Source organism: Elaeis guineensis, chromosome 2 (genome assembly GCF_000442705.2).
Source record: "Elaeis guineensis isolate ETL-2024a chromosome 2, EG11, whole genome shotgun sequence".
In the NCBI taxonomy this organism is placed as follows: Eukaryota; Viridiplantae; Streptophyta; class Magnoliopsida; order Arecales; family Arecaceae; genus Elaeis; species Elaeis guineensis.
In genome coordinates this window covers 122,802,310-122,815,069 of record NC_025994.2, presented here as the reverse complement: position 1 = coordinate 122,815,069, position 12,760 = coordinate 122,802,310, and the positions used below count along the sequence as shown (strand labels likewise).

The 12,760-nt window shown below is 35.5% G+C and overlaps 1 pseudogene; it reads right to left on the bottom strand.

The window, feature by feature from the left end:
* Positions 1-9,472: 9,472 nt before the first annotated feature.
* LOC140855396 (PLASMODESMATA CALLOSE-BINDING PROTEIN 1-like) lies at positions 9,473-11,962 on the bottom strand (annotated as a pseudogene).
* Positions 11,963-12,760: the final 798 nt, after the last annotated feature.

Sequence of the window (12,760 nt, the reverse complement as noted above, 5' to 3'; positions counted from 1 at the left end):
ACATTCTTAGTATAAAGGTCTATAGGGATAGATCTAAGAAAATGATAAAACTCTCACAGCATATGTACATAGAGGAGGTACTGAAGAGGTTCAGCATAGAAAACTCCAAGAGGGTCCCTCCTAATTGAGAATGATATTCCTATACTGATATCGATCAAAGTATGGTTGTCGAAAGAGTTCACCATGGAAGATCTAGGAGAAGCTTCCTACATTCTTGGTATAAAGGTCTATAGAGATAGATCTAAAAGAATGATAAGACTCTCACAACATATGTACATAGAGGAGGTGCTGAAGAGGTTCAGTATAGAAAATTCCAAGAGGGGTCTTTTGCCTCTTAGACATGACATTCATCTTCCAAGAAGATGTATCCTGACACACCTGAAGAGATCCAATGCATGAGCAAAATTCTTTATGCTTCGATAATAGGGAGCCTCATGTATGCCATGTTATGTACATGCCCTGATATAACACTTGCCATGAGTGTCACAAGTAGATATCAGGCGAATCTAGGTGAAAAATACTGGATTGCTGTTAAAAATATCCTTAAGTACTTGAGAAAGACTAAGAATTTGATATTGGTCCTTGGTAGAGGATCAGAGCTAAAAGTTGAGGGATACATCGACTCAGATTTTATGACTAATGTCGATGATAGAAAGTCTACATCATGGTGTATCTTCTTATGTGATGATGGTGCGGTTAGCTAGAAGAGTTTCAAGTAGTCGATCATTGCAGATTCAACCATGAAAGTCGAGTACATCACCGTCTCTGAAGCTGTTAAGAAAGTCTTTTGATTCAAAAAATTCATTGCGGAGCTGGCTGTGATGCCATCAGATGTCATTGCACTGCACTGCGACAATAACGACGTCATAACCCTCGCTAAGGAGCCCAGATCTCACCAAAAGTCTAAGCACATAGAACGGCGATTTTACATCATATGCGAATATCTCAAAAAAAAATTCATCGAGGTGCAAAGAGTCGACTCCGCACTAAACGTGGCAAACCCGCTGACCAAGCCTCTCAACCAGCAGAAGATCGAAACTCACCTTGAGAAGATGGGTCTTAGGTATATGGCCAATTGACTTTTGGTTAAGTGAGAGTTTGTTGGATTTGTGTCCTAAAAGTCAATTGTTGGCTGACACATTATGTAATTTCAGGGTCTAAACTTGTACTTGTAATCTTTTTATTATCAATAAAGGGCTTTTTCTTTTCAATCATGTTTATGTGTCCATAATTTATCTTAAAAATTAACAAAGATGATTTTTGTATATTCTTAAAGAGCTAAGAATTTGAGACATACATTAGTTAGTAGTTAATTTCTAAATACTCCCGATCAAAGAATCATCACGGAGGATAGTGATCAATTCATTTAAGATCGATGCACAATTCACCTCCCTTGTGGACAGATGAGTCTCGATTCTGCAATGTAGAGACACTGAGATGAAGGTACAGATGATTCTTAGAGAATAACTTACACGAGCGTGATCAATACGAGAACTACATGGATGTCTACTCACTTATTAGTGATCTTTTCGATGCTGCAGTGGTGTGAGTGGTTTTTTGACCTGTGGTGCCATTGGCTATTCACAGTAAGGCTACTGGATTTGACTGCATGTTTTCTTGATTCCTAGCCATTCGGATCCTTGTTGTGTATGTTGGCTTCAGTAGGTTCAAATTCGCTGTTTGGAGTAGGATGCACCTAGATGGAATCTATCGACCTTGATAGAAAGAAAAAATCTTATGCGATTTGCAAGACTGAGTTCAAAAAATCTTTGACCGAAACAAGTGTGAATACTGAAAAAAAAATTTCATGAGATTCACAAATGAACTCAAGTCGAGCTAATCTTACATATGACTGACGATGAGGTCTGACGAGTTCTCCATGACCTCCGTCAAGTTAGAACTCAAGATAGAAGGACTGAATCATACGACAACTACACTTAGGGATTCAAACTTTCATTCTACTGGGTTGCCATTACATATTGTTAGGTGTCACTGATAGATTATGAGACTCATCAAACATCGTTTTGATGATCGATGGCCCTCGAAGGATAGAATTGAAAATATTTCAATCTATCGAAAAGAGTTTCGATGATATTGTGATGGAGGTCATAATATATCTCACGATCAGATAGAATGGAACCTATGGGGTCACATATTAACAGATTTAATCTTGAATTTGCTAATTGAATTTATGAAGTTTTAATTGGATTAGGATTTATTAGAATCCTATTAGGTTTATGAGAACCATGCTAGCACACGGTTAAACCTAATTCTTCTCAGAACTTTGATTTGATCAAGTCTATAGTCTTAAACCTAACCTAAATTCATTTGGATTTAATTATACTCTTAATTATGAGCCCAAGAGGATTTGATTAAGTCAATTAGTTGGCATAATTATCCTAACATTATCTCTTCTTAATCTCCTAATTATCTCTAAGTGAGCATGTGGAATAGATGAAAAATTGGGTGGCACCTTCCTTCTCTTTTGGCAGAAATTGGGTGCCAAATCCTAAAGGAGCCCGCCCCTCTTATGTGGCATGGCGTGGAGGAGAGAGAGGTGGGGCCATGCCCCATGCTTATTTGGATAGAAACCCTATTGTGGGGTGCCAAGAGTTGGCGCCTCAACTACCTGACATATATTTCTAGGGCATCTCTTGTACATGCTTAAAGGGGCTGATCATATACCATTTATATTTAATTTTAATTGAAATAAATCAAATTTAAAGGATAGAAGATTCTGATGAGATAAGGATCTATTTTTTTAAGATAATTGAGTTCCTATTATGTGTCAGGATAGTGCCTATATAAAGGGTATGTCTCTAGGATTTCTAGATAATTAATTTTTGATGAAAAATCTCTTTCTTTCCCTTCCCCATGCCTCCTCTCCTCCCTCTCTTCTCTTCCACACCCAAAAGTTGGGCATCTTCTTTTTCCATATGCCAAGAAGTGCTACTTTATCTTCAAGAGTGAAGATCGAGGAGAAGAAGAAGAAGGCTGCTGATCAAGAAGTTGATCGTGCAGTCCAAATCAAGGTGTTGATCAAAGTACTCAAGGCTAAGATTCTTATTGGAAAGAAGAGTCTTCTACGAAGAGAAATTAGTTCGAGATTGATTCTGATGGATACCGTAGAGGCCGGACACATGTGCGGCTCGAGCGTCTACCAATCCATGATCATCAGAAGCGGTGAATATCTATCTACACCAAGATAATGAGATCTGATCTCATATTTATTTCTAAATTTTTGATTGTATATATGTATTTTCTCCTGGATTTTGGTAGGATTAGATTTGATCTCTTACATTCGTGGTTAAAGGATTTAACCCATTTTATTTTTCGCTGCGTATTTTAAAAGTTTTGAAATTTACACATGCTGCCTATCCGATTTTCTAATAGTTGGATGGTATTTGAAAGATCTATGATAGTAGATTTGTACGGCAAATAAGTCAAAGCCTCTTCCTGCACAACGAACAAGAGACACAGAACATGAAAAAATATAGGAGCACAGTATATACAGATTATGTAATGCTTTCAAACCAAGGCTTAAATTATGCTTTAGCATAACTTGAAGCCAAATCAAGGCTTAAATTGAGTATCAATGAACAAGAGATATAGGACATTAAAAAATACTGCTTGGCTAAACTGAAACATTTCTGAAAAGGAAATGACATTTGACTATGGAAGGCTTCCCATGGATCCCATTTGTCATGCTTACACATATCAAAAATAGGACCACAAAATATGCAAGGATAGAGGGACCACAAAAATCAGAGAAACAAATTCTAAAAGTATCGATTTACGACCATAAAACTCTAAAACTATCGATCGACCACTAAAGAGACATACATCAATAGAATAATCACCATAATCATGATTTTATATGAAAAATAATTTGTTAAAAGATACATTATTGACAAAAGAAGACGTAGGACTCATCCATGGACAGAAATAAGGTATTCAAGAGGCTGTCATGCTCGTGCACGAGGGATGAGACACAGCTCGACTGAAATGGAGAGTGGGATAGAGATCATCGTCGGAATCTCACTAGAGTATAATCGTCAGAAGCAAGGGATGCTAAACAACGAATGTTGAAATAGGGAGGGTCTGCATCATAACTGATCTTGAAGAGAGGGATGGGCAATTTTTATCTTTTCGAAGGGTAACATAACGGCGTTATCACTCAAATATACAGAAGGGGCACATTGATACACTTTGATAATTTGGAGGGTTTAATTGAGATGTTTTAAACTTGAGGGGGTGTAAGTGAAATTGAGGTAAACTTGAGGGGGTGTCTGTGTAATTTTTTCAAAAAATAATTCACTGCACCATTTTATATTTTTATTCCATTGCATTACTATTTTTTTTTTAAAAAAAAAAGGGAGGTATTAACCATCTAGCTTTTATTGAATGAGAATAAGGAAATACAAGGAAATAAGAATGGCAAATAAGATACACTGGAGTTTTACTCATGGTTGTAACCTTGGAACTTTAGTATGTATGCTATGAGTTTCGGAGTGTAACGAAGCCAAGCATCGGGCCTGATTTGATTAAGCTTGGTCTTGTTTAACTTGGTTAGATATTAATTTAAGTTTATATTCAAATAAATTTGAACATGAGTCTAATTGATCAGTTTGAAAATTCTAAATTGAGCTAGAAATCAAATTAAGATTGAATAAAACCCTGTTTAATTTAAGCTTCCAAGCTTGATTCAAATTTAAGATTATATTTCTTGAATTCGCAACTTAAACAAGCATTCCAGCTTGAAATGATTCCAATGCCATAGATCATTAGATCTAAAGCTAACGGTTGCATCTAAACTTCAACATATAACATACATTTTTTAAGCTCGAACAAGCTAAACCTAATCAAGGTGGCTTTATTTGTGGCTCGATTTGAAATTAATTTCGAATCAAGGTCACTAGTTTAAGTCGGGTCTGTTTAACTTCAAATTGAGTCTAAAATCAGCTTTTTTTAAGTTGAGCTTAAATTGATCAAGTCACTTGCCACCCATAAATACTCCTTGCCATGTAAGACAAAGGGTGGAAGTTCAAATTTGATAGGTATCAATCCTCAATTGAAGAGTGAGTTATGTCATGTTTATGGAGGAAATACTTCTAGATGTGCAAGAGGAAAAATGTGAAAGAGGATGGGTGAGGATTACTTTATTTTTCATTCTTTTTAAAATCATAAAGCGATTCAACAATGGAGTCTCAATGGCTCTCATTGAGCAATAATCAATAGAAACAATTTGAATCTAGATCTCTTTCAAGGGTAAGCCTTTAGGAGAGAGGCACTAATCGAGCTAACCGTTGTTGATGGTATATTTCTCTTCTTGCTGCAGAGGTTGAGTTAGTGAGATCGAGACATATTATAAGAAAAATATGATATAATAAGAGGCTAAGTCCATCATTTCTGATCCCATGCTGGAGTGGGAAGAGTAAGAAAATTTTCAATATATGATGAGAATCATGGGATATTTATACACATGTACAAATGGATGTTTATTATAATAGAAGTTCTAAATAGATTTAGCTCGGAAAATGAGGACAAAACCAATCCCACAAAAGTACCTAAAATGACCTAAAATGAACTTGGCATGGAGGGATTTAGAGGGTAAAAAGAAGGAGAGCAATTTCTCTGAAATAGAGATGGTAATGGAATTAGGTCAAACAAGATATAGGTCAGATTGGATACAACATATATCAAAAATCTATCAATTCGAACCCGACGTGTTCATTAAATGGATTAAAAATCCAAATCTGTACCTAACCATTATATTAAATAAATAATCTAATCTGATTATAAATTTATCCTGATGTGTTTGATGCATCGATGATTTCTGTCTACATGTGCTTGTAAATTTACCCTTGATCATCAGAGTGCAAGTGGCCTCAAGATCAAGGGTTTTGCATGTCAACTTCTTGGCTTAAAAGAATTATAAAATGGTTCTATGCGGTAAACAGGTCGTGCATTGATGAATGCTGCTACTGATGGGAATCGGTGCACATTCAGATTTTCTTTTATAATTGAGGCTTCAAGTTACTATTATTCACGTGACCCAAATGATTTTTTGCAGCTAAATATTACCGATGAGGATGGTCCTTTAATATCGCCATGCTTCCAATAGGAAAGACTTGGATTTTTTTTCGCTCATACTACTGTTATCCTACAAACCAGCTTTTAAAATTGGGACTGCACTATCAAAATATACATGCTCAAATGCCTTTGTACTATAGCTATATACGGTTCAGATTTTTTGTCTTTTTCACGCTATAGGCTTTCAGCAGTTGTCTTCTCCAATTATTTGCCACTGATATATATATATAATATATATATATATATATATATATATATATATATATATATATATGCTTTGGGAAGGAATGTGGACTGCCTTCATCTCTACATCTCACACTACATCCCCAAGCTGTTATCTATATTTCATCAATTTTCCTGGGTTAGCTGCTGTGCATAGCTTTTACAGGTCATGGAGTAGGTTCGCTTGTTATAGGAAGTTATGCTCTCCACTCCATCATTTGAAGTCTAAATGTTCTAATTTATACCCACTTAGCATGGTTGTCATAACTATCAGATTTTGTATGTACTCTTCGCTGAGGAAGAATTTATACCTACAACCTTTGTTTCAGGTTCTGTCATTTGGGATCCTTATATTTTTTGTTATGGCTGTGGCAGCTGGCTACTGGATCTGTTCTTTTGGTAGTAATTGCTACTGGACTAGTACATTGTAATCCTCCTATATTATTTATATATAATATGCGTCCGGGCTGCCTCTTTTATCGAAAAAAAAAAAAAAACAGATCATGCCATTACGACAATCAAGGATGCGGGCACAGATCCTCTATATGGTTTATATTATAAATATTATAAAGTACTCAAAAGATGGATGGCTATAATAAAATGATCTTATATAACCCACATGGTGTACCACTGTTGATAAGTGTTAACCCCATTAATTGAAGTCTGTCAAGTGAAAAGGGACAGAGGCAGATGACTAGGATCTGACACAGGACGACCTTGGCCAAACCCTTTTTCTTTGGAAGATTTGCGCCAAATTCAAGTCAAAGGCCTTTCTTTAGTCACTCGTACCGACTGGAGGAGCCACTGGACCTACTATTATTATTCAATAGTCACGGTGCGGTACAGCTGGATGTGGGCATGAAATAAAAATCATATGGGACGGACGCTATAGAACATTATATAGAATAAATTGTATATTTTTAATATTAATTTATAAAATAAATTTAAAAATCAAATTTTTTTTTTACTATCAAACACATCAATTTATTGATAAAAAAAAATCATTCTACTATTTTCTCATTTTAAATATATATTTTTATCAATACATACTACATGATTATATCGTATATATTAAATAAATCAATCATCAAACAAGTCAATATACCTCTAAATAAATCGATACACAGTTTACAATATGAAGTTCGTCAATATACAATATGCGGTCATATAATACATACTTAGCAAATTATTTATCTAGTAATCCAATATATATATTCAAATAAATTGATGCAAAATTTTAATATATATCTCTAAATAAAAGCATATTCGAAAAACTGTGTATTGATTTATTTAGAGGTATATATTAAATCATTATTAGGTAGGAATGATAATTTTAGCCGATTCACTTGGTATTCGATCAGAATGGGACAGATTTTATCCGATCTGATTAGAACCCGAAGTGGGTATGTGTTCTACAAAAAAATATTCGAAGTGGATTCAAATAGGATACAGATATGTCCTGATCCACATTTGACATAATATAATCTTAATATATATCCTCCTTTCAAAATTATAATGATTTTATATTGTTTACATGTATCCAATCCGATCAATCTCTCTTATCTATACGATCCGATCCGGATCTCTACTTGATCCGATCCAAGATAGATATATAGTAGATATGGATATGAGATTTTTACTTATGGAGTAGTTATGGGTATCGACCGTTCCGATCCATATTCGACCATTATCATTCCTATTGCTAGGTATATATCAAAAAATCTTACAATATATATAAAAAGTCCATAAGTGTATATCATTATATCATTTTAGTATATACTGATGATTTTATTTTCTGAAAACTGTGTATCAATTTGCTTGAAAGTGTGTATTTGATTGCTAGATAACTAATTTGCTAAGTGTATATCATCTAGCCACATACTATATAGTGATGAACTTTATATTCTAAAAATTATATATCAATTTATATAGAGATATGTATTGGATCACTATCAGGTGTATATCAAAAAAATTTGTGATATGTATTAGAAAGTCGATGAGTATTTATCACTAAGCCATATAGTATGTACTAGTAAATATAATATTGTGCAAATTGTGTATCATTTTATTTGAAGATATGTATTGGATTGCTAAATGATTAATCTATTATGTATCATTTGATCATATACAACATATTAGTAAATTTTATATTTTAAAAATTATATATCAATTTATTTGAAAGTGTATATTGAGACTTGCTTGATGATTAATTTATTTAATGTGTATTATATGATCATATATTATGTATCAATAAAAATTTTATGTCAAAAATAAGAAACAAAGAGAATGATTTTTTTTAAGTACAAAGCAAATGACTCTTTCAGTAAAAAAAAAATTTAATTTTTAAATTTAATTTTTAAATTAATATAAAAAAATATAACAAATTACGAAGCACACCACACATGACATTCTATGATACCCACTCCACATTAGTTTTGTCGGCAGCATGTGAGGCCCTGGGCATTCAATTCTTTAATTACACTTTTTTTTTTTAAATAAAGAGAACATCCTTCCAACGGCAGATTCAGAGAATTATGTATTTTTGAGTATTAAAAACACACACAGGGAGGTGGGAGAGAGAGATATATATATATATATATATTTAATAAAGAGAACATCCTCTCGATAATAGTTTCAGAGAATTATGTATTTTTAAATATTAAAAACATACACAAAAGAGGAAGAAAAGAAAAAGAAAAAATTATATATTTTTGAGTATTAAAAACACACACATACATACATATGTAATATATGTATGAATATATATGTGTGTCTATGTATATATATATATGTGTGTGTGTGAAGCATGTATATGCGCACGTGCGTGCTTTGTGGATATATGCATGCATATCCAAACGTGTGCTTGGTGGGGCAATAAAAATATTTAGGTGGGATCACAACCATCCAACAACCGTGCGTCACAAGGTGCTGACAGCTAGTTATGTGCTCCTTGAATGGAGTGTGACCTTGATTCTTGTCACAACTCAGCCTCACCCCTCTAACCTCTTCAATTACAAATTTACCCATTTTTAATTCTGTCTCATAATTTAAGAGAAACAAATGTACCAAAATGGAAAGGCTTTTATCCCTGCTGCACATAAATTAAAGATATCATGGCAAAGTAGAATCCCAAAAGTTGCCTACCTGCTTGATGGATCAATAAGCATATGCCCTTGCCAAATTGTCCTTTAAGAAATACCATAAATTACATAGAGAAGTGGAGGAAGTTTAACCCACCAGAGCAGATGATCTAGACCAACATTTCATAGATTATTTATCATAGACAGCACACCTCTTTTCTACTCCAATGTGTCGGTGCCTCAGCACTAACTATTATTAGTTTGTTATTTTATAATTATATTGTTTAGCTTTCATTCTTTCTTGTGGCCAAACCTAAAGAAGGACAAGAGACATCCAAAATATTCTGATCCTAGCTTCATGATGCATGACAACTCACACACAGATATGCCTAAAAATTAAATGAAACCATTCCCAAAAATAAACAAATTAGTACCTCCCTAGATTTACAAAAAGAAATACAAGGACAAAGCTCCATAAAAGAAAGAGACTTCCATCCCACCAATCTACACCCCAAAAGATATCAAAAGCCCTTCCAGAGACTAAACAGCAAGCTTAGTGTGGGGAATATGTCTAGATGGATACCCCAATCCACCACCCAACCAAAAGAGCACTGGTATAAACGAATCAAATCCTCAAGAAAGCAAGAACAGAGAGGAGGATGGCTGAGAGGAGTGAGGCCATTTTAGCCTTTGGAAGCAAGCCACCATCATTGCCATCCATGCTGCTTGTGCCTGTGGGACCTAGTCCCAGCACTCCTCCCCGGTCCCAGTTGAGGAGGTGGTACCAGTTGTAGTAGATGAGCCTGCGGTGTTTGTGCCGGTAGGAGTGCTTGAGGTTCCTGCAGCACTGGAGCAAAGGGAAAACAAAAAGAAGTGGAAGAGAACTAAGTTTAGATCTAAATACTTGCAATAAGATGAGTTTGATGCAAGATAAATTAGTCCTTTAAGATTTGGGCTATTATTCTCATGTTAATGGAGAAAGAGATCACCCCAGACACAAACAAAGTTCCAGAGAAATCATGCAAAATCAAAATGCAGGGGAGGAATGCTTGGCAGATCAAAGATGGAAAATAATTATACTTCCATTCAGAGCCATTATTCATTCCTACATCATAAAAGTGGACTTTTAGGCCAAAGAGAAGGGTAGGAACCTATTAGCAAAGGTCATCATTCCCTTGACATTATAAAGGATTCTAGTTAAAGCCTTCCAGCAAATCCTTACAGGAAGCAACAACATGCTAATTACTAAAAGATTCTTTAAAGGAAAAAAGGAACTAAGGTTTTGATGAAGAAAATTACCTGGTAGTTGCAGGATAAGTGCAACCATTTCCACCTACAAGAAGTAAAAATGAAAAAGATAATTAGAAATGCTCGAGTTGCTCTTTGTACTAAAATTTCCCTTGGTTCCAAGGGTGAAGGTGAAATAATTTTTTTGAAGAGACTTACCAGGGTCTGAGTTGGTGAGGGTGGCAGTGCCAGAGAAGTCACAGGACCCATCAGCCTGGCCTTTCCTCTGGTAGTAGCTATTGGCAGCATAAGAGCAGTGTGCAAGCACTGTGTTAGGATTATAGCATGCCCCATTCTGGAGGATAGCGGTGCAGTCAGCCCCAGCTCCACAAGCATAGTCTATGGTCTTTTGTAAAGCAGGGTCGCTCTGATCAGACTTACAACACACCAAGCAGCATCTTCCAACCAAAAAATCAAAAAAAAAAAAAGCAAAATGAGAAAAAACATCTTTTCAGTTCATCTATCACATCTGTTTTCAGTCATCATAAGAGAAACCAACACTTCTTTGGTGAAAAAAAAAGAAATAAAAGGCATAGATAGCCTAAAAATTGGTGATCAAATTGTTGTTTTAGATCATCTTTGCCTGCTAAAGAATCATCTTAGAACTTCTCATTCTTCTACAGCAAAATGAAAGAAAAAACTTTGACACCCTCTAACAAATCATTTTTTTCATGAAGAAAAAACTTTCACTCCATCTACCAAATCAGTATTAATGAACATAAGCGGAATCAACCCTCACATAACCTTCAGGGGGGAATGGATCTAAGATAAAAAATAAAAACTCTCACTCCACTAGTAATTAGTGATTCTTTGCTTCTAGATCCACTGGCACAGGGATAACACACTATATCTGTCTATCAAACAAAAGAATAAACAAGAAGGAAAGGAAAGACATGAAGGTCATTCCAAGGCACAGATGGCGCTTACCATTATAGATCTATGCAGGTAAGTTTCACCATGAGGCATGACTAAAGGGGAAAAAAGCACCAGAACCACTAAATGAGGCAAGTTGAATTGGAAAAACTGATGGACTTTGAGGCGTGGACATGACTAAAACCAACAATCTTAGTGCATCTAGCAAATCGCATTCCCAGAAAAAAAAATATAGAAACAGAAAATAGAAATGGGGAAATCAACCACTTTCTTAAACATTTTTATAAGGCTGTATGGTTGAACATTAAAAAGAAAAAAAGGAACAAAAGAATATATAGAAAAGTCTGAAGCTTACCAGAACCACCACTTATGGCCAGAAGAAGCACAAGGAGAAGTAAAGCGGCCATTGTAGAGCCTGAACAGAAAGAACGAGGAAGAAGGAAAAAAGGCCAGAAAACCAGCCAAGGAAAAAAAATGAGAGAGATGGAGCGTTGTACCACTAAGGTTTGATGTGTATGTGAGTCGAGAGAGAGAGAGAGAGAGAGAGATGTCGATCTCGAATTGGAGTGGGGGTCTCAACCCAATGGACAATAATTTTAAAGTGGTGATGGAGGTCTGCATGGGTGGGCCGAATCCAGTTTGGTTCTTTTGTTTTAATAATTTTTAAGACCCCATCGGTGTGTCCTTGGAAGGTGAGCTTTCTCTGCCCCCGTTGCTGTGGCCTTTGCAAGCGGTCCTAAACCCAAGTATGGGGTCTACACAAGAGGGAAAGAATTAACTCACTGGTACAGTTGGTGGGATGGGCCCCGGTGGATTCTGTCCCCTTTCCTTGATGATGTGCTGTCACCTGACCCAAACAGTGCTCAGCTGGTCCTCCACCATTGGTTGCAAGGCATCAATATTTGGATTTTGGTGCTGGCCTCATATGCCATACAGACCTTTTATGTGCATAAATATTTCAAAGTGTCCACCGTTCTCTTTCCTAGATTCTTGTTAGTTTTTTGATGGACTAATGCTAGGATAGGATTATTCCTCCTAAAATGCTGTCACTTTTTGGTTATCTGGTTATAATGGCTATCATCTCAATGGATGTCTGTGGCATGTATGTGGCATTGATCTGATATATATTTGTTCCTTGGCCTTCAATAATCCTTGTTTTTACCAGACCCCAATCTCTTGCAGCATCCATGGTGTTTCCAGAAGTG